This window comes from Lacerta agilis, chromosome 2, assembly GCF_009819535.1.
Source record: "Lacerta agilis isolate rLacAgi1 chromosome 2, rLacAgi1.pri, whole genome shotgun sequence".
Classification (NCBI taxonomy): Eukaryota; Metazoa; Chordata; class Lepidosauria; order Squamata; family Lacertidae; genus Lacerta; species Lacerta agilis.
The window spans coordinates 81,412,638-81,434,668 of NC_046313.1; positions in this window are offsets into that span (position 1 = coordinate 81,412,638).

The following is a 22,031-nucleotide window of genomic DNA, read 5'->3' on the forward strand; positions in this document are numbered from 1 at the left end:
AGATAGATTGAGAGGCCTTGCACTAGTGGGCCATGTTTAGCCGCTGCAGCCCAAAATCCCTTTAGAGATCCAATACCGCTCCATTAAGTTTATACAATGTGTTTCATACTACCAACTTTTCACTCAAATTGTTGTTTTCTAATATGATTGCAAGCAACAGTTTGCTAAACACATTTACGCCCAAGCCCATGTTGGTTTATAGCTGGTAACTTCAAAAACCTTGGCACTGATGGAAACTGAAGAATTCTTACACATACTACACTTTCTTCTCCGTTGTCGTTGCTTTGTGTCTTTCACTAAGCTAACCTTCACAACAATGATTGGTACAATGTATGCAAACCCAAATTAAAACTGAACTTCCAGTTTACTATTTTGAATGTAACAAAATGTTGACATTTATGACACACACACAGTTCATTCTAAACAGAAGAATACAAGCCTCTGTGAAGTGTGTGCTGCTGCTGAATGTACCAAACTGAGGTCTGTGTAGACTTTTCTGTTGCAACTAGCAGTGCTTCTAATCGGGCTTTGCCAGCTAAGCCCTGTGAGAACCTAATGCATTCTTTTATAGCAAAAATATAGCAAGCAGTATCCAATGGTGAGTGTTCCCTGATGGAACAAAGTGGGAGGCTATTTTTGGCAATCTCTCCTTCCCTTTGCAGCACTCCACGCCCCCTATAAAACTTCAGCAAAATGTTGAGGGACTCTCGGGAGCAGATATAAGGGGGGGGGGGTAGGATTTTGACGGCAATTGCTAAAAATTGCCTCATTCTGCTGATGGATTTCCTACAGGCAGAGGGCAATCACCATTGGCTGTTCTCCTTTCATTTGTCATATAGCTCTAATAGTTTCTTATGATCAAGTCATCTGTCTCTGATCCTTCCTCGTGCAGCTAAAGCTAAATGGCAGCAGATCAAATTTGTTATGAATGATAGTGAAAATAAACTGCAGTTAAAAAAATCAAAAACAAACTCTGGATTTCCCTCACCAAAAATGCTACAGTGTATTGAAGTCTGTTTGCTCTGAACAACTCTTATGTTCTGCTTCTGGTGCTATTGTAATCTATTTTACTGCTTTTTAAAAAGAATGCCCATGCCTGAGAAGTTGAACTGATTCACCATAATTATTCATGGTACATGGAGATTCTCAGAGCAAAGTACTTTTCATGTGTCCTAAAACAAAATGTACATGCATTGCACAGGTCACTTGTATATCTAAGTACAGTACAAAGAGAGGGACTTTACCATCACCTGCTCCTTCCCCATAAAATGATAAGGATTAATTTTTCTTAAGAAAAAAAAGGTCATGTAAGTTTCCTGCATCAGTCAAACGTGTGAGTCATTTATGCATCTGATTTCATTTGCTTGTTGGACCATGCGTAACAGCCACACACAAGTAACGTATTTGAAATTCATAACCGGATCTTAGTGAGCAGGTAGAGTGGTCTTTGTTCTTTGTGTATTTAAGGGGTGATATGATAGCCATGTTCAAATATATAAAAGGATGTCATCTAGAGGAGGGTGAAAGGTTGTTTTCTGCTGCTCCAGAGAAGCGGACACGGGGCAATGGATTCAAACTACAAGAAAGAAGATTCCACCTAAACATTAGGAAGAACTTCCTGACAGTGAGAGCTGTTCGGCAGTGGAATTTGCTACCAAGGAGTGTGGTGGAGTCTCCTTTTTTGGAGGTCTTTAAGCGGAGGCTTGACAGCCATCTGTCAGGAATGCTTTGGTGGTGTTTCCTGCTTGGCAGGGGGTTGGACTGGATGGCCCTTGTGGTCTCTTCCAACTCTATGATTCTATAATGTATATATATATATACCACTCATCAGAAAACAAGGTGGTTTACAAAATACAACAAAAATGTTATCTATCTACACAACGTAAAAATCAAAACAATTATATAAATGCAATCATAGGAGAGATTATTTTAGAAGATCTGGGCCTGAGCCATTTGGGGCTTTAAAGGTAAGTACCTTGAACTGGCCTGGAAACAAACAAGCATTTGTGTTCTTGTGTAGCTAAGTTGTTAAATACAAAACCTGCAAACATGTACAATGAGCACCTGGGATCTCCCTCTGACCCTCGTGAGGAGAGAGGAGGGAAGTTCCATTGTGCAAGCAGAGATTATTGTGCTAGAGGAGGGCTGTCCAGCATTAGCAGCAGCAGCAGTAGTAATTAAATTTGTATACCATGCAGCCCTCAAAGCCTTTCTCGGCAGCCCTCAGAAACATTTGACAACACCCTTCCCCTCCCTGCAGCTCTTGTGCTGCTTTCCCAAAGGCAGGTAGGGAGGCACTGGGCTTTGGGAAGGAGATGTGAGGGATCCAGGACCCTGCCAGAGTCTCACACCTAGGGTTGCCATATTTCAAACTGAAAATTCGGACAGAAAAGTTGTTGAGCAAAATTAGCAGTTTTTGATCTATTTTTATGGGAAATCGGCAAAAACAGCACTGCCGACATGGGCTGCCATATGTCCAGATTTTCCCAGACATTTTTCCTATTTCCACCCACACTGCTGCCAACTGCAGTATTCCGGAAATGTCTGAGAAATCCTGGACATGTGGCAACCCTACTCACGCCTCCTTCCCAAAGCCCAGCACTTCACTTAGCCAGCTTTGGGAAGGCAGCACAATGGCTAGATGGTGGCATTAAATTTAGCCTCTGTTTGATTCCACCCCATACATTTTATTATATTGTGGAACAGTTTGCAAAGAGACCGGCACCATGCTCCATTAACAGCAGGTATTTTTTAAAAAAAATCCAGGAAAACCAACCAAGCTGTAATATAAAGGATTAAAACAACAACAACCATTGAATGCTAAATTGTACCTGAATGTTTATCTGGTCTATTAAGCGATTCCCATCAGAATTACTGGTGTCAAAGCTTTGCCCATGAAAATGGCCATCATATAACTGATAAACAGTTCAATTGAAAGAATAACAGCACCACACACTATAGCTGTAATTCTCCTTTAAAATCAATAATCGAAATAAGAGTGTTCTTATATATGGAGGACACGATGATCTAGCAGAGGGGGAAATCCCATCTCGGTTGCTTAAGGTTTCTTATTAAATCTGGAAAAAATAACTGCATTATTTTAATTCAGCTCTGCCCATTTTCCAGAAGTGCTGCACTTATTGCATTAATCTTCAGAGCGAAGTTTTTACGACCGATTGCCTGCAGACTATGAGAAGTTTCTCCATCCATTAACCACAGAGAAACGGGCCCTGCAGGGTAGGAAAATATTTGTTACATCTTATCAGGCTGACACATAATCTAGCAACAATTACAGCAGGCCCATATTTTGTACTATTTCAGTTTCAGTGTGAAAAATAGTTCTAATATTAAACCCGGGGTGGGTGGGAGCTGCAGGAACCAGTTGAATATTATAAGCTCAGCAGTGGTGATTTCCCTTCAGGTTGTGGGTCTCGTCATTACTGGGATACGGCCCTAAGGAAGTGACTACACATAAATCCAGTGTACGTGCCCCCTATGCAAATGGCACAGTGTGCACTGGCAAAGCAGCTTGAAGGATGATTGCATCCATATCAATATGAAGTGCTGAAATTGCATTCTCCCCATGCTTGATGTTTTTGTTAATGTAAAAGCTTTTCGAGGCACTTCAGGTCACTCTCATTCTTCCAAAGGTTAAAAATACAGAAGTGTTTCAGCCTTACCAAGAGAGAGAGAAGCTGCAACAAAAGTGCAGGTTGCCATAAAAGATTTGCAAAATTAGATATTAATACAATAAATTAAATAGTTCAAAATTCGGCTCTGCTATCCAAATCTGATCCTGCATTTAAGCATAACAGGGACAAAAAATTTTGTGACAGGTTTATCTTTTAGGCAGTATTCACACACTGGTTTGGATCCCAACCTCTGTGAGCAAAGAACACTTCCTCTTGCAGACTCCTAGCACATAGACACACACAAAAAACCAAACACAGATGATTGGCACAGACTGGGACATGTTACTGGCAGAAATTCAAATACAAGCAGAAGTGCCTTTCTGGTCACTTGGAGGCACTTTTGGAATCCACACCTATTGTGTATAGTGGAGTTTAGGTGTGTAAAGCTGGATGTTTGGATAATAATCATCTAAACACAGTGGAGGCTGGTTCATTTGGGCAAATGGGGCACCAACCTTGGTCTGCCTTCAGCCAGCCCACTCCTGCCTGCCTTCTCATCCAGTCTAGGGAGTGGCACTGGCTCCCAGCATCCTCTTCCTTAGTCCCAGAGCTGTCCTCATAATAGCTCAGTAGGGAGGAAGATGGTGGCAATGCTTGCACTAGTTGGCTCTGCTGTGGCTCCACCTTGTTGGACTCTCTGCCTTCTGCCCTATCAATCCCAATGAACACTGGCCACCATGGTCAAATGCATTCTACTGCACCCAGGTAGGATTTTATTTTACTTGCTCAATTTGTGCCTTGCTTTTTTGGTGCAGTAAGGTAAGGTGAAAAGGTAAAGGACGCCTGGACGGTTAAGTCCAGTCAAAGGTGACTGGTGTGCGACGCTCATCTCACTTCAGGCTGAGGGAGCCTCTGTTTGTCCACAAACAGCTTTCCCAGTCATGTGGCCAGCATGAGTAAACTGCTACTGGTGCATGGAGGACAGTGACGAGTGCCAGAGCGCACTGAAACACCATTTACCTTCCCTCCACAGTGGTACCTATTTATCGACTTGCACTGGTGTGCTTTCAGACTACTAGGTTGGCAGAAGGTGGGACAGAGCAACAGGAGCTCACCCCCTCACGTGGATTTGAACCACCAACCTACTGATCAACAAGCCCAAGAGGCTCTGGTTTAGACCACAGTGCCACCCACGTTATAGGTGTGTGCATATGCAGACACACACACACACACACAAAAGTTTGGTTATTTTTTTAAATCCTATTTTTTAAATGCTGTACCAAACTGTCCTATGCAGCCTCCTTTATTGTGATGCCATAATGCTAAAAGAAGAAGAAGAGTTTGGATTTGCTATCCCGCTTTATCACTACCTGAAGGAGTCTCAAAGCGGCTAACATTCTCCTTTCCCTTCCTCCCCCACAACAAACACTCTGTGCGGTGAGTGGGGCTGAGAGACTTCAACGAAGTGTGACTAGCCCAAGGTCACCCAGCAGCTGCATGGGGAGGAGCGGAGACGCGAACCCGGTTCCCCAGATTACGAGTCTACCGCTCTTAACCACTACACCACACTGGCTCTCAAAAGGTTTTTTGTTACTTTTTTAAAGTAATAAATTTGATTTTAAAAGGAAGACTATACTGGTTTCTCCTTGGGAGAGGGCACTTGGAAGAGGAAAGGGGTCGGAAAGCTGAGGCGTTTTGTATCAATCCCTAATATAAGCTGGGATCCACACAACAAGTGTGCAACAAGTGGAGAAAGAACGCTGCATTAAACTGGAGCTGTGTGTTTTCCTGTGTTTGCTTCTGTTATTCCTACTCCTGCTGAAGAGACTAGTAGCTGTTTAAATGGATCAGCTTGTTTCTTCAGCAGTAGGATTTGTGGAAAAATCAGAAAGCAAACTTTGTCCTGTACGTCCTTTCGTTACTCACACGTGTCACTTCCTTGGATTGGGGCAAAGGACTATGGCATCCAGCCCCCTCTACTGGACTAATTGGATTCGGATGTTTCAAGGCAGAAAGAGGCTTATTGGAACAGGATTGGCAGTTTGTATGTAAACATTTAACTCGGGTGCATACAATGAAGTGGCAGGTAACCAGCAATAGTTTTACTGCTTTGGAGATCAGCACCCTCTTTTATCACCTTTAGTCATGCCACAGTAACAGCACGGGGCAGCCAAATGTAGACCATATCAGCCCTACTTAATTTTCAGCCTTTAAAAATGCAAACCTGTGTTACATACTGAAATAACACCAGATTCTGATGTTGCCAGGGCCCTCTCAGTGTCAGCTTATGAGGGTGATGGATGATTTGTCATTACCCACAGCATAAACTCCAAGTCTGTTAGGAAAACTGGGGACGTGAACACCAGAAGCCAGGGACTGAGAACATCATTGTTTAATTGGATTTTCGGCCTGAGGCTGAAGCAATAACATTTCCTTATCTTGTTCATCATTTCACACACACACACACACACACACACACTTGTTTCCATTTTACAGATGGAAAGTTGCTGGTGCTAGGAAGATACTTGTGGAAAGCTATCCAAGAAACAGCAACTACTAGCGGATTCTGACACCACATTTCCCTGCTTTTCTTTTGAGAAAGTATTATAGGGTAGCGACCGGAAGATGAAAAGGTCCTGCAAACATGTCCATTTAGGTATCTTGGCTGTGTATTTATTTATTTATCTGCTCTTATATTGCAAAGATGTTTGGGTGGGGAATGGAGGGAGGGCAAAGCACATTATCAGTCTTGTGTTCAATTTTTAAGCAGTGGTTTTCAAAAATTTCAGCCTTCAGCAATTACTTTTTATACCTTCTCATCAGCTACAAAGTTCCTGCACATTGCAAAGGATTGTGGAGCATGTACTGTGTGCCCTGCTCAGAGCACTGTCAAGTCCACTTGAGCTCAACCGTTGCCTCCAGTGAATGGGCAGTGGTCCAATTGTCTTCTAGAGCTGCCCACTCAGGGAAATCAGTAGTGGTGAGCAAACTTTATTTCAAGATAACTTGTCTACCAGTACAGATCTCACCAGTGAAGAATCCCCTAAGTTTGAGGCCCATGGCTTTTAAGAACACAGTTTGTGGGGGGGGGGGGAGCTGGTTTTGAAGCCATCTAGAGGTTGGAGGGGGCAGGTGAGGAAGAAGTTCCATTGTGCACAGTGGAGTAGCATGTGGTGGGGCATGGCCCTGGGTGCATTTTTTGAGGGGGTGCGACTCTCCCCTCCGCCTTCCTTTATTCTTAATTAGTTATTATAAAACAAGAGACAGATATTCTATATGTGGACCATACCCTCCAACATTTCTCACATGAAAACAGAGACGTCCCATTCCATAATGATAATTTTACTATTTATGCCCCACATATCTCATTGGGTTGCCCCAGCCACTCTGGGCAGCTTCCAACATATATAAAAACATAATAAAACATTAAACATTTAAAAAAAACTTCCCTATGCAAGATTGCCTTCAGACGGCTCAGGGGTTGAATAACTCCATACCCTGCAACATTTTTCCAATAAAAATAGGGACATCCTAAGGCATGGGTAGGCAAACTAAGGCTCAGGGGCTGGATGCGGTCCAATCGCCTTCTCAATCCTGCCCGTGGACGGTTGGGAATCTACGTGTTTTTACATGAGTAGAATGTGTGCTTTTATTTAAAATGCATCTCTGGGTTATTTGTGGGGCATAGGAATTCGTTCATTTTTTTTCTTCCCAAAATATAATCCGGTCCCCCACAAGGTCTGAGGGACAGTGGACCCGGCCCCCTGCTGAAAAAGTTTGCTGACCCCTGTCCTAAGGAAAAGTGGGACATTCTGGGATGAAATCAGAAACCGGAACAGCTTCTCTAAATCAGGGACGTCCCTGGAAAATAGCAATGCTTGGAAGATCTGCTGCAATGACTGGAAACAATTCTCCAGGGCTTCAGGACTGGAGACTTGCTCTACTACTGAGCTGCAGCTGATCAGAAAATGCTCTGACATGGTAGAACCAAGCTATAGACCAAGCTTGCTCACTCTCTTAAGCATTAATATATGAAAGCAGCTTTACTCGTTCCTGCTTAACATTATGTGAATCAGCCTTGAGCTCTTTGTAGATAATAATTTGAATAGCAAACATTACATCCACAAAGCATACTAGTCATGTGGACATATGTCATTCTCTCCATAGTAATCTGAGGCTGCAGGAATGTGATCTTCCTATCACTGATATTGCATGTAAATATCTCCACAATATCTCAGTACTTCAAGAGTGGAATGAAGGCAGCAGAAAATTCTAAATACATTAATGTAATTCTGGATACATCAGCTGACAAAAAAAACACAGGCTGATGTTTCAGATGACACAATACAACCTCTTAGTTCAGCACTAATCTATAAAATAATATATATGGCAACATGGAAAAGGACAATGTCACTCTTGGTCTGTTCCAGAAAAGGAACAGTTTTAGTCTGTTGTGGCAAAAATCATAATTCTGTGGCAATTTAAAAATTAACCATTTTATTGTAGTATAAGATTTAGAGGCTATTTCACTGGATCCGTAACAGAGACAGTAGCACTGTAGAAGAAATGTCAAGTACATGAACCAAGCAAAGTTAAACCGTAATCTTATGCACATTTATATGGGAGTAAGTCCCATGTCCGACTATAAACACAAACACATATAAACATGCAAAGATTGTGCTCTAAGCTCCATGTATTTCTTTGGGAGGCAGCTAAGAATGTGCTTAACTCTGCCATTTAAATCACTAGGACCCAAACGTGGATTCTGGTTCAATTTAACAGAGCGAGGAAAATATAATGGCAATATTTGAGGCAGACCCCAACAGTATGAATAACACTGCACATTCTGCATTTGTCATAATGTCACTGCGAGGATGAAGTACCGGTACTCTTGCCTATGAGAACCAGTGTGGTATAGTGGTTAAGAGCGGTAGACTCGTAATCTGGTGAACTGGGTTTGATTCCCTGCTCCTCCACATGCAGCTGCTGGGTGACCTTGGGCTAGTCACACTTCTCTGAAGTCCCTCAGCCCCACTCACCTCACAGAGTGTTTGTTGTGGGGGAGGAAGGGAAAGGAGAATGTTAGCCGCTTTGAGACTCCTCTGGGTAGTGATAAAGTGGGATATCAAATCCAAACTCTTATTCTACTCTTCTTCATTGCACTCATTCCTAATTGACAAAGGGTTACCTTACAAGTTGGCCCATAACTTCTGAAGCAACATTTATGGAAGGGATGAAGCAAGAAGGGATTAAGACAGAACTTTCCAAACTGTGTGTCACGACATGTTAGTGTGTCGGCTGCAGTGTGTCGGTGTGTTGCACGAACACTCCCCACACTCCTCTTGGGGCTGGAAAGGGGTTAGTTTAACCTTCAGTTTGCTAGTAAAACTGAATTACTCCGTCGCGAAATGATGCATGTCTAAAAAGTGCATCACCAACGTGAAAAGTTTGGAAAGCTCTGGATTAAGAAAATGGAGACTCTGGGGATAGAAGGCACCTTTCCTGCAGGACACTCCTTGCCCCCATAAAACAGGAAACTAGAGAAAAGGATAGCTGTAAGGGTTAGAGTATGCTCATAGTCCAGTGGTACACATTGAGTTTCTGTGATTTTACAATGAGATGAAAGCATAAACTTTAGCTCACTGAGTATGGCACTGATCACAGCCTCTCGGCAAAGAAGAAAAATGAAGTTTCCAAAGTTGATGTTTCTGTGGGATGGACGGATGGATGGATGGAAGGAAGGAGAAAGTCACTCCTCCCTCGCTGTGAGAGCATCCTCACTTTGAGGTGGCTCAAACGTAACAGGAAGTTTCAACCCAAAGGTCCGCACACCATCCACAAACCCCATATTGATGGCACTGTCGCTCCCGGCAGCCGCCATCACCCCCGGCTTCACTTTTTGATTAATGCTCTTCCAAACTTTCCCTGGCTCCCTGCGCTCCCACTTTCTGTCACACTTCTCATTATGAATGTATCTTTGCATCGAGGAAAGCGGGAGGAAAAATTGTTCTTTCAGGGTGACAGCTGAGCGAGGGCTATATTATTAAAGGTACCAATCATAGGTGCCCAGCTATCATCTCACGATGAATGCACTTGTCAGGAGAGCGAGGCGGCCGGGAGTGGGGTGGGAGAGGAAGGAGGGAGCTGGTGGGACAGCACCGCTCGCTTTCTCTCTCTTTCCTCTCCCCCCACAACACCCACCACCAACACCACCCCCACTTCTCTTTCTCCTTTAACGTTGGCCACCTCTGCTTGCCTGAACTTGGACCTTCAGCGGCGACAATTTCTCTGGCCTCGACAGCACGATTAATTTCTCCTGCCCTCCGCAGGGCCTGTGAGTGCTGTGGAAGTCCAGCTGGCCTGCTGCTGATAAGATGTACCTTTTGATTTGTTTTGTCTTTGATTGCCTTTTCTGTCACCTACAATGGCTGGCCGCCTAGAGACCTTCACATCGCCTGACTGACGGATCTATTTATCTATAGGCCTCTCCCTGCTTCTCCCGGCTGGTCTCCCCCACCACACGTCCCCCTTTCCAAACCTCCACGTCCCTTCTTCCCTTCTCTCTCTCTCTCTGCCTCCCCCCCCCACCTTTCTTTCAAACCACCACCTTGTACCACTGAAGTCCCAGCCTAATAGAAGCTGTGAAGGCTCATCCACCATAAAATACATCTGCCACCCTCCTTCTCTCCAAGATAAAAGCCTGTCAGTGTTACTTTCCAATTCCAGGCAGCTTGATTAATGGTGAAAAGCCACGGCAAGATCGACTTCTGGTTTTTACAAGCGCTGTCAGCCGGCCCAGGGTTATGCGAAACACACACTCATACAAAACAAAACAAAATGAGAAAAGGTTGGGTGGGGAGGATGGGAGGTGGGGGGCAGAGGGAGAAGCGGGAGGGGGGAAGAAATGTAACCAAATCATAAGAGGTTCAACACTAAATAAAACAGGAGCCTGGAGAGCCATCAACTGGCTGTCACCCGGGTGCAGAAATATGTTCGCTGGCTCATTGTACCAAGGCAAATTATGCCAATAATAAATCATTGTTGAAGGAAGATTGTTGATAATTTTTTTTTGGGGGGGGAGGTGGCATTCAGTGAAAGTATTGGGACACCTGCTACTGGGCCCAACAAGAGCGGGGGTGAGATTATTAGTCTGTCATTCACGCTTACACCACTATGCTAAAGAGATACAGTAGATGCAAGAGGCCTGGAATTCAGTACAGAAAGAGAGATTGGGGGGGGGGGGAGTACTATTGAAAATGGTAATCTAAAATAGTAAAATAATGATTACATTCCACACAGGAATGGGTGTGGAGGTTTGCATGTGTCTCCAAAGTGAGACTTAGAACACTAGTCTTCAAGGTTTTGAAAACCAGGATCTAGTTTTAACCCATACTTTAATTTTTTGAACCACATATTTGTATGTCTGACTGGTGCTATCACAACCCATCCCGGATCAGACCGCAAGCTAGTAGTGAGTCCCTCTCCAACCAGTTGAAGATCAATGGTTCCCTTCAGATGCTTTGGATTACAAGCCCCATCCTGGCTACTCACTCCTAACTCAAGAGCATTTATGAATCTCAAATAGCAGCAGTTCCCAAATTGATCTTTAGGAGCTCCCCTCTTCTTTCCCTATATTTTTGAAACTCTGCTTGGCCTCTGTTTCCTTTTCTTTACCAGCTACATTCTCAGAGATTTGAAAGGGGGTGAGGGGTTCATAAAATCAGAGAGTTGGAAGAAAGCATGCTAATACTTACATTAAGGTTTGGTCTCCTGTATCAGACATGGCTAAACCCCAGATCCAGCCTTCTTCAGATATCCCAACTCCCCTTAGCCCCAGCCAACACAGTCAGTGATCAGGAATGGTGATAGTACGGAGTCCAACTATACCTGGAGGGTCACAGCTTAACCACTCCATCTGTACGTTACAAAACATAACTATTAAACATTAAACTTGAATAACACTTTCTACAGTTCACGAAGAGTCGGACACGACTGAACAACAACAACAACAACAACAACAACAACAACAACAACAACAACAACAACAACAACAACAGTTCAACAACAACAACAACAACAACAACAACAGTTCAACAACAACAACAGTTCACCTGGAACAGGAAAACGACGATTTCCTTGCTCACTCCTGAATCCATTTCTTTTCAATTAAACCTTCAGACATTATTCCTCATAACAGTGTTTCAGATGTTAAGTACTGAACAGCTCTGGTTGGTTCACCAGCTACAGCAATTCCTTGAATGAGAGCTTATTTTCAGTGATCCACGATCTAATAATCTCCTGGATAGATGACTGCAGTGCCTTTTACATGGGGCTATCCTTGAAGACAGTCTAAAAGTTACCAATGATATAGAATACCACTGCCAGAATAATTTATGGTGTAACAGGGAGCAGGTGTTGCTGTGGTCTGAACCACTGAGCCCCTTGGGCTTGCTGATCAGAAAGTTGGTTGTTTGAATCCGCACAACGGTGAGCTCCCATTGTTTCTCCCAACCTAGCAGTTCGAAAGCACACCAGTGCCAGTAGATAAATAGATAGCACTGTAGTGGGAAGGTAAATGGCGTTTCCATGTGTTCTGGTTTCCATCACAGTGTCCCGTTGCGCCAGAAGCAGTGTGGTCATGCTGGCCACATGACCTGGAAAGCTGTGGAAAGCTCCCTTGGCCTGAAAAGTGAAATGAGCGCTGCACTCCATAGTCGCCTTTGACTGGACTTAATCGTCCGGGGTCCTTTACCTTTACCTTTTATAGTGTAACAGGAGAGTATCTTATTATCTCATTTCCTAAAGCCACACCACTGGCTATTTGTGAGTAACTGGGACCAATTCAAAACATCAGTACTAACAGCAGATAACCTTACATGACTTGGGAAACAAGTACTTGGCATTTTCATCAATACATTGAGACCTCCTGAAATTTGTAAGCTGTGGAAGAGATTCTACTCATAGGACCTAAAACAGGGCATTCTCAGTGGCAGCATCCTGGCTATGGAATTCCCTCCCAAGGGAATTCAGCAAGCATGTAAAGATATATTGTTAATCCTGATTCCAGGCCAAAGAGTTTTATGAAGTTCTTATAAAGCTGATTTTAACTGTTGACTGAAATATGTTATAGTATTGTTTTAAAACACTTTAATGTAAATTTACTGTTGTGAGCCACCCTAGGCCCCCTTTGGGAAGGAAGGATGAGTTATAAAATTGAACTACTGTAATAAATATGTAACTACATAATTAAATATTCCATAGTGAATAGAGATGCAAACAATTAAAGTTTTCTGCAGTTTCCCATGCCTCCTTCGCTAAACCTTTAACACCAATTCACTGGCTAATTTCCTGCTTCTGCATTTAAATAAATTTGATGTTCTCAGCAATACACTCCTCAAATTTTCTTTTATTGGGGGTTGGGGGGATATATTTTGCCAGCATTTGAAGATTGGATCCAGATTTGGTGAATTGTTCATCCAACACAATACATGCCAAGGTTACAGGAGAACAGGTGAGCAGTCAGCTAGCTGGATTAATGTTGGCCCACAGTTTGAATTCATGCCATAGGCATTTTGAGCAATTCACAGTATTTGGCAGCATATCAATGCCCAACAGGGCTAACCACAAAACACACATGGAAACTGACAAATAGTGCTATGGATCCACACTGAATTTCAGCTACTGGTGCAATGAACAGGTGTAAAATATGAAGATTCAGTGTTCTTTCCAGGTCCTTCATGGGTCTCCCCATATGGCTCATGATGCTGTTTCTACAGTCCACACAAAATCCTACATCATCTCCAGGAATCTGGTGCTCTTGGAACTGACTTTCCAGTGGTAGCTACTGATACTGTGCTCCCATCCCTTCCATATTAGCACTGAGGCTTCAGAAAAACAGAGAATGGGAAAATGCTACAATTACTGTATTTTATTTTTACCGTCTATAAGACGCCCCCATGTATAAGATGGGGGACTCCAATTTAAGAAAATGGGGGGAGATCTATCCATGTATAAGATGCCCCCAAATTTTGGACATTGTTTTTTTTTTTTTTAGGGAGGGGGAACCTAGTCTTATACAGGGAAAAATACAATAAGTCAGTCATTGGTGGCAAAGTTGAAGGTTTTAAATTAAAGTTGAATTTATTTTTTTTGTGATAAATCAAGGTTGCATCCCCCTCTCACGCTGCACCATCTACTAGCTGAGGAACTTTACTACCCTAGTTTGGCACCTTCTGGCAATGCTCCTTAGTAATTAAATAAAGGGAACAATTGACTTATCTATTTAAAAAAAAGATTCCACCTTCCATCCAAGTTGATGTTGCAAGGCCTCTTAACTACAATATAACAACCAAACTATATTAAGAGAGAAGAAATCACAGGGCTGAATGAGGATATAAAAAGGAACAGTTTATTTCCCACCATCTCAAATGCCCTCCAAAATAGCAGGGTCTAACTTGTCATCTGAACCCCATTAGTGAGGGAGTCATGTGAGCCTCCTTTGGTGTAATTTGGAAATGTGGGCAAAATTGCACTAACTGCTTGGTCTGGAAGGTGGATTTTTTTTAAATAGATAAGTCAATTCTTTCCTCTTTTTTTAATTACTGAGGAGCATTGCCAGAAGTTGCTTTATCCCCACATCTGAATCCTGTTCAGGGAAGAATGCCAGCTGTGGTAGAAACAGCTCGAGGCTACAGGCCTCTGGCATTATCTATCTATTTTCTCCAAAAGAATGTGTGTGCATGCTTATAAAGCCAAGACTGCATTCATCAAGCAGTTAAAAGTGAGGAGTTTGGATTAAGTGAGTGGATCTCTTTGTATATTTGGATGTCTACAGTTTAACCTCCACGACCAGAGAATCGTACTTAGTTATAGTTCATGATGCACCAGTATGTCTTCGGCATATGTGTATAGTGTGTTTGACTTGTATTGTGTCTTGAGACAATAAACACTTTACACCGAACTGTATGGGCAAGGAGTTTTCGTAACTGTCAACTGTGAAAAGGCTGACAACTAGAGAGTAAGAAGACTCTAATGCTCTTGATGGACTTCTCTGCTTCAGCTATGCACACTGCTGATTACCCTGGCCAAGGTGCAATATCATAAAACTATATGATCCATGATCTAGGCATCACCACCAATAAGGCCATGTCTTGGATTGTCACCCACTACAAATCAGACATCGAGGAAATCTGGAGCAGGGCCTCAAAAGCTTATGCAGGTGGGGGGGGGGGGTGTTCATGGGGTATAAGCCTGCCCTTAAGGCATCCTGGCCCCAGATCACCCATTAGGACAGTGTTTTTCAACCACTGTTCCGCGGCACACTAGTGTGCCGCGAGATGTTGCCTGGTGTGCCGTGGGAAAAATGTGTTTATTTGATTCCTATTCAAGAGAATTACTTTATATATAGTCAATATAGGCACAGAGTTAATTTTTTTAACATTTTCTAATGGTGGTGTGCCTCATGATTTTTTTCATGAAACAAGTGTGCCTTTGCCCAAAAAAGGTTGAAAAACACTGCATTAGGAACAAGGGAAATTATTAGAAAGACAGGCGTTACCTAGATTTTGGGCCATGGAAGAAAAAGCTATCCTCTAATTAAGTAGCACCGAAATGCTTAAACCTATGGACTTAAAAACTGAATTTCATCAGCACCCTTTGAGCAGAATTGCACAAGCATTGCTCCAGAATTCTGTGATGTATACAAGGGTTGCAATTCAAATCCCTGAAAATCTTGGGCTCTGTGATGGTATAGTAGGAAACTGCCTTATAACATGTCAGGCTATTTGTCCATTTGTACTGACCATTCTGACTGCCAGCAGCAATCCTATACATAAGTACCTGGAAATAATTTTCCTTTAATCCGGTGGGGCTTACATCTGAGAAGAAATGCATAGGATTTCACTGTTAATAAATACACCAAAGAGCAGCCTTTGAACCCAACCTCTTCCACAAATCTTTTGCCTCTCCTATAGGAGCCCCCAACGGACACACATTTGCTCCACCCCCCCCCCCGATGCATTATATACTATACTGTATATGCATTCATGCTCAAAAGGGATAATTAGTTATCAGGTTTAAAACAGTTCACTACATCTTTGCTTTTGAATCCATTAATAAAAGTCATTAGCTACTCAACAGCCTTAAATTAACGATGCGGGCAAGCCTATTTGCATCAGAAAGGATTATCCTCAATGCTGCATTTGAGATGGGATGGGAATGGACAGATGTTTTCTTTCCTTTGTTACTTACAACCTCTTTGACATTGGTAGGACATCAGCCTCATTTATCACAGGGAATCTGTTTCCGAGTAAGGGTACTGAGGATCAGGAGAAAAGTTGTGGGAAATGGTTGGTCTTTAAGCTGTATTCTACACTGAGAAGATGTGCAAAGTTAGTTCTCTTTACTTATGGCAAATCAATTAATAAAGAAGTGTGGGTGGGTGGGGTCATCCCCTTAAAATAAAAGAGAATAATGACCAACCTACTTCCCTGGCTCCCCTTGAGAGGATGGGGTGATCAAGCTTGGACTAGTCGCTCCATGCATCAACAGATAATTTTCACATTAAAGGCAGCAGCCCAACATACAGAATTTAGTGTTTCCTGCTTGGCAGGGGGTTGGACTAGATGGCCCTTGTGGTCTCTTCCAACTCTATGATTCTCTATGATTCTAGTAACAGGATGGTGGAAGAGAAGCAGCTGTCTGCTCATACATTGTTCGACGTCATCCATAAGAAGCTAGGAGAGAATGCAAAGTGGTATCAAAAGTAGCTCAAAAATACTTAACCTACACAGGAAACAGAGTTTTCGGAAGGAGATGAAGTACCTGCAGCAGGTGGTATATGTAAAACGCAAAGTTGTCGAGCTACAACTAGTATGCTTGCACTTCAACTTTTGTTTGTGTGGTGTTGACTCTATTATCTGGAATTTGTGTCGAAGCTGGAAAAAGAAATGGCATTGGATCCTGGTTTTGCATGGAGCTGCATCATTCAAGAACAAATAAGCCATGTAGGTAGGTTTGTGGGGGTTTTTGGTTCCTCTCCTTCTCCTAGTTTCACCCATCCTTCATTATTTTTACATCTCAGTTATAAAAAGTAAAATTGCTGACTTTATTTATTTAAAATGGCTGTATTTATTTCCCCCAGTGGATTGTTTTAGGACTGCATTTGTCCGAATGAAGGTGGCTGGGGCAGGTGGTGGAAGAGGAAAGAGATTGCAATTGCACTTAGTTGTTTCATTTTTCTCAGCTTGGTGATTATTGGAGCAGGAGTTTGGACAATGACACAAGTTTCTAACTCTGAAAGAGGGGATTCCATCGCTAGCAGATAGCAGCTAAGGATGGGATCCTCAATGTCAGATTTAGTGGATTTCCATTCAAGCTCTGTTTTGCAGTATGGCTGCAGTAGGGGTGCCTGGCGTGCTCTGGTCCACGGGGTCACGAAGAGTCGGACACGACTGAACAACAACAACGAAAGCAGAACTGGGAAAGAAAAGTTGCTTCTGTTCAACTGCAGTTTTTAACACACTAGGTCTACTCTATGTATCTTCATAACATTATGCCTGCACTCTCCCCAACATATTGCCAGTGTGGAACTGTGGATAAGAGCAGGCAGATCCACAATACAGTAAGGACACAGCAGCACAGATGTTTTTCAGAGATGCAGTGGTCAGCACCATCACTGGATAAATAAATATTTCAATGCAGATAGTTTCAAGCAACAGCAGCATTTCCAAAGGCAGATAATGAAAGTCATTATCATTAATAGGGTGCCTAAAACATACTAAGCACTTTAGAGAGGGTGGGGGAGCAGATATCTGCCCCTAATGACTTGATACTTAAGAAGTGAATGAGAATAGCAAAGAAACAGGGAAAACACATAGGATGGAGAGGGGAACTTTGTACCCTAGATGTCAACTCACATTAATGTATCTGTCAAAGGAGGGCAATGTAGCTTCCTATCTTTGGAAGGTAGTTACTAGTTTTACTTGAATGCATCTAACTTCAGAGGGAGAGAGAGAGGGATGTAGAGAGATGCTGTCATTGAGCCACAGATAAGGCCTGCATTAGCAATATAGATCTTCCTACTCACACGCTTTCAAATTCATTCAGAAAATGTGCACTCAAGAGCCTATTCCTCGAACTTAGTGTTACCATTACTCACTTGGCTTCAGCCACATGGTCCTGTGCACTAGAAGTTGGTCTTAATGTTTCTCTTTGCCTGTGGCCCTAACATCTGTCAGACTGCTGGCTGTACCATTGGGGTACAGAGCTTTCTTTGCACTGGAAGATGGGGAAGGGGTGGATCAGTTTTGATCTTGTACCCTCTCCACTCCTTAGAACTCCCTGCACATATTCAGAGAGAGACTGCATAATAGTCCCCATTGTCAGAAAACACCTTGATCTTTCCAATTCAAATACCAACGACGAGAGCGCTTTGGCAATAGTTGGTCACAGTAGGATTTCTGTCCCCTAACCCTGCTGATATGAAGCATACATGAAGTGTGACAGAGGAGAGAATGCGTGCACAAAATAGGATTTCTAGCAAAATAGGACTGAGGGTAGAGATGATGTTAGCACCAAATTAGCTAGACCCCAAGTGTAATGGAGTGTACCAGCTAGGGTCACAGTTACTTTTGTTGCTCTTGAACATGTTTTAAGCACATTTTGCATTTATACAAGGGTCAAAAAGAGTCAGGGAGGATAAAAAACAACAACCCTATAGGTATCTTCCACCTTTTCAAGAGATGCATACTAATGGATCCAACACAGAAGTTAGAAAATGCAGACACAGAACAATTAAAACAGGATACAGTGCTTTCAGTTTAAAAATGGTGTTTAGGAAGCTGGCAGGATAGCAGTCCAAGAGACTTAATACTGTATGATCACCAAGGCAGCGTGAGGCAATTTTCAAATTATTCTCCATTTCATACTTCCCTACTGACGGCAAATATATGTACTGGTAGCAGCATAGATCTATTTGGCTTACTTGTTATTAGCATCAAGGAACTTAAAACTGCAATAAAACAGCATCCTCTAGTGGACACTCATGTGTTGCAATTTGAATGTTCCTTTCAAGGATGTCTTTGTTAGCTAGGATGTCTTTCCCAAGCTCTTGGCAAACAGGTCCCTACTTGAAAGCTGCTTGCCTTCCCTCTCTCTACCGCCATTATGAGGTGGCTTGCAATATGAGCCTGGCCAGCAAACTTCAGCCTTCTTTAGGCAGGAAACATGTTAAAAGCTGGGGATTCCTATTCTATTTTGCTGTAATAGAGGAAGAAAAACTGGAGACCAAAGACAGATCAATCAGAATTCCCCATCAGCTGTCCAACATGCCTGTAATGAAACAAATTTCTAGGAATTTCATATATTGTTGCGCATTGACTGCCAGGGAGAGGTGTTTATGGAATATTCAGTCTCAGGTGCCAAAATAACTTGGCCAGCCTTGGGTGCTATACATTAAGTCTTGTGGGAGATAATTCTATAGTTTGCAATTTTGCAACATTCAGCTTCCTTGGATGGTTGCAAATTCTAGTATTCTTTTTCATACTGTGCATGGTTTTATACACCTCTATCACGTTCCCCGTTTATTCGCTTTTTCTCTAAACTAAAATGTTGTGACCTTTATAGGAAAGTTGCTCCATTCCCTTGATCAGTTTGGTTGTCCTTTTCAAGGCAAGGTAACCAGAACTGTTCACAGTACTTCAAGTGTCATTGGCTAACCTGGGTCCCTCTAGATGCTCTTAATGACAACTTCTATCAGCCTGAGCTAGCATGGTCAATGACGATGGGTGTCTATAGTCCAACATTTGGAGGACTGTGGGTTAGCCAACTCTGCTCTAAAGCTATTCTTTATTCAACTCCAGTGCACAATGTTAGGAGGCATGGGGTCCATTTCAGGCATTAACTTCTAATTTTATTCTTCTCCAAGCACAGAAGAGAGCTTAGGTTTTCAGGTCCATTTTCAAAATGATTACAGGTCCATTTACACCCTTTTTCAAAATGAGAAGGAAAACAGTGCAAAACTATCACTTGTATGGAGATGGAGAAGGGCCTGGAGCTCAGTGGTAGAGCACAAGTAAAGCAAACCCTGGCATTGGAGAGTAAAACAGCTGGAGGTGGCACAGGACAAAGGGTGAAGAACTGAAAGTGGAGGACAGCTCTTTCCCCATCCTCTGGACCTGCTGGAAAACTCAACAAACCTGCTGCACCTGGAACTGGGTGCAGCTGAACGGGAAATAGTTGTGGGAAGCCTGAGAAAGCAGCATCCACCTGCAAGTCAAGAGTCAGACTAGGGTGATGTCTGCGGTTTCAAACATCTCTTCCCATCGTGAGACTTTTGTGAGAATTTGTCGAACCCTGAGTGAGAACCCGAAAGCAGAGAGGGTGTGTCAGAAGGAAATGAAATGATATTTATATATATCAGTAACTTTGTATTAATTTAACATTTCTATATGTAACATTTTTGTAATAGTGTGTTTCAGTTCTGTTGTTGCTTTAGTTTTTTCCACACCACTTAAAAATATTATTTAATATATTAAGTGGTATAGAAATTAAATAAGCAATCAATGATTGCATGCAGGCAGCCCTAGGGAAAGATCATTGTCTGAAGCCTTGGAGCAATTTTAGAATGAAAAAATTAATGAATGCATTGGATATTTTGTGTTTTAAGGACAAAGCCCAGCTTGATCCCTTGACCCATTTGGAAGATGGAGGAAAGGAGAACAGGTATAGGCCTTGATGGCAACCCTATGCCCTATTACAGTTGTACCCTGGAAGTCGAATAGAATCCGTTTTGGAAGTCCATTCAACTTCCAAAACATTCAGAAACCAAGCACGGCTTCTGATTGGCTGCAGGAAGCTCCTGCAGCCAATTGGAAGCCGCGCTGGAGGTTTGGCTTCTGAAAGTCATTTGAAAACCGGAACACTCACTTCCAAGTTTTGATCGTTCGGGAGCAATTTGTTTGGGAGCCAAGGCATTCCAAGATCCAAGGTATGACTGTATTTGGAAGCAAGACCTACTGAGCTCATGAGACTTCTTGACTCAAGCTGACTCAAATGTCACCTTCACAATGTATTACATGAGGCTAGCAAGCCGCTTGATCCACTCAATCTGAAATATGAGTGCAATACTAATGTATCTCACAGCTGATGGTTAACGCTTTTGTCAGTGGGAGAGAAACAGTTTTCAGCAATTCTTCATCTGTCTGTAACCACACTTGTTCTGGGGCATCTTCCAACCCTGTGCAGCAGATCTGTGGAGAGGACTACTGAAAATAGCTTCCCTCCCCATTCCACTGAGAGAAGCCACACCATCAGTTGAGTTGGATACAACACAGTGTTGCACAGTGTTGTAAAAATTACAAGGAATGCAAAGTCTCATTTTTCAAGAGGGGCAGGAAAGATGAAACACCTAACACAATGCACCAGCAGGCAAAACTGGAGATTACGATAAAACAGTTTGCACTTTTATGCATGTTACGGTCAGTTTAAAGTTCAACCTTTTCAAAATGGGGAGGGGGAGAAAGGGAAAATATGCAGTATTTGCCTTGGAGATATTGGAATGAAAACTGGTGTGGCCATTTTCACAGAGAAACCCAAGCATCACCTCATTTTCAAGAGCACCTTGAGCAAGCACTTCCTCTCAAACTCTAATTCAAGTCCCTCATTCAGGCTGTACCTATCAAAACAACCATGATGACTCCGGTCACAGAAAGCAAGATGCACAGAAGTGTGTTATTCACTTGTTTTTTAAGGATCAATTGTCCAAAGTATATCCAGGCTGAGACAGGAGGATTCCAGTTCAATTGCAGTCATTGAAAAACTCTGCTTCAACACCTACAAATCTGAACCCACACCTGCCCTTGTAATGGCCACCAGCTGCTTTGAACTGCCTGCAGCATATTTACAGTACATCTGAGTACTCTCCTCCACGCTTTTAGCAAGGCTGCTCTGTCAAATGAACACTGGTTGAATGGTATGGCTCAGAGACCAAAAACTCTGGTGCCTGCTTGTTTTTGTCTGGGGAAGCTGGCCTTTGTCAAGGTAGAAACAGTCAGATTTTAAATGCCAGTTAAGAAATCTAGGCAGACCACTATGGACCGGCAGTAGAAGAGAATCTTTCAGCCCTATCCCTTTTCAAGTGGGAGCAAGGCAAGTATCACCTTGACAAAGGGAAAATTTATTTACAGGCTTCCTTTTATACCAAGTGTTTTTATTTGGTCCTATACAATACACACAAAACACCTTACAACCACCAATATATCCTAACAGAAGTTGAGTTTTTAAGGAATTTTAAAGATGGGGCAAAACTCCTTAAAAACTTTATGGCTACTTCTCCTATTTGGTAGGAGTTGTCCTGGAAATAAGCAAAAGCCATTAGGCCTCCAGAGAAATGCCATCACT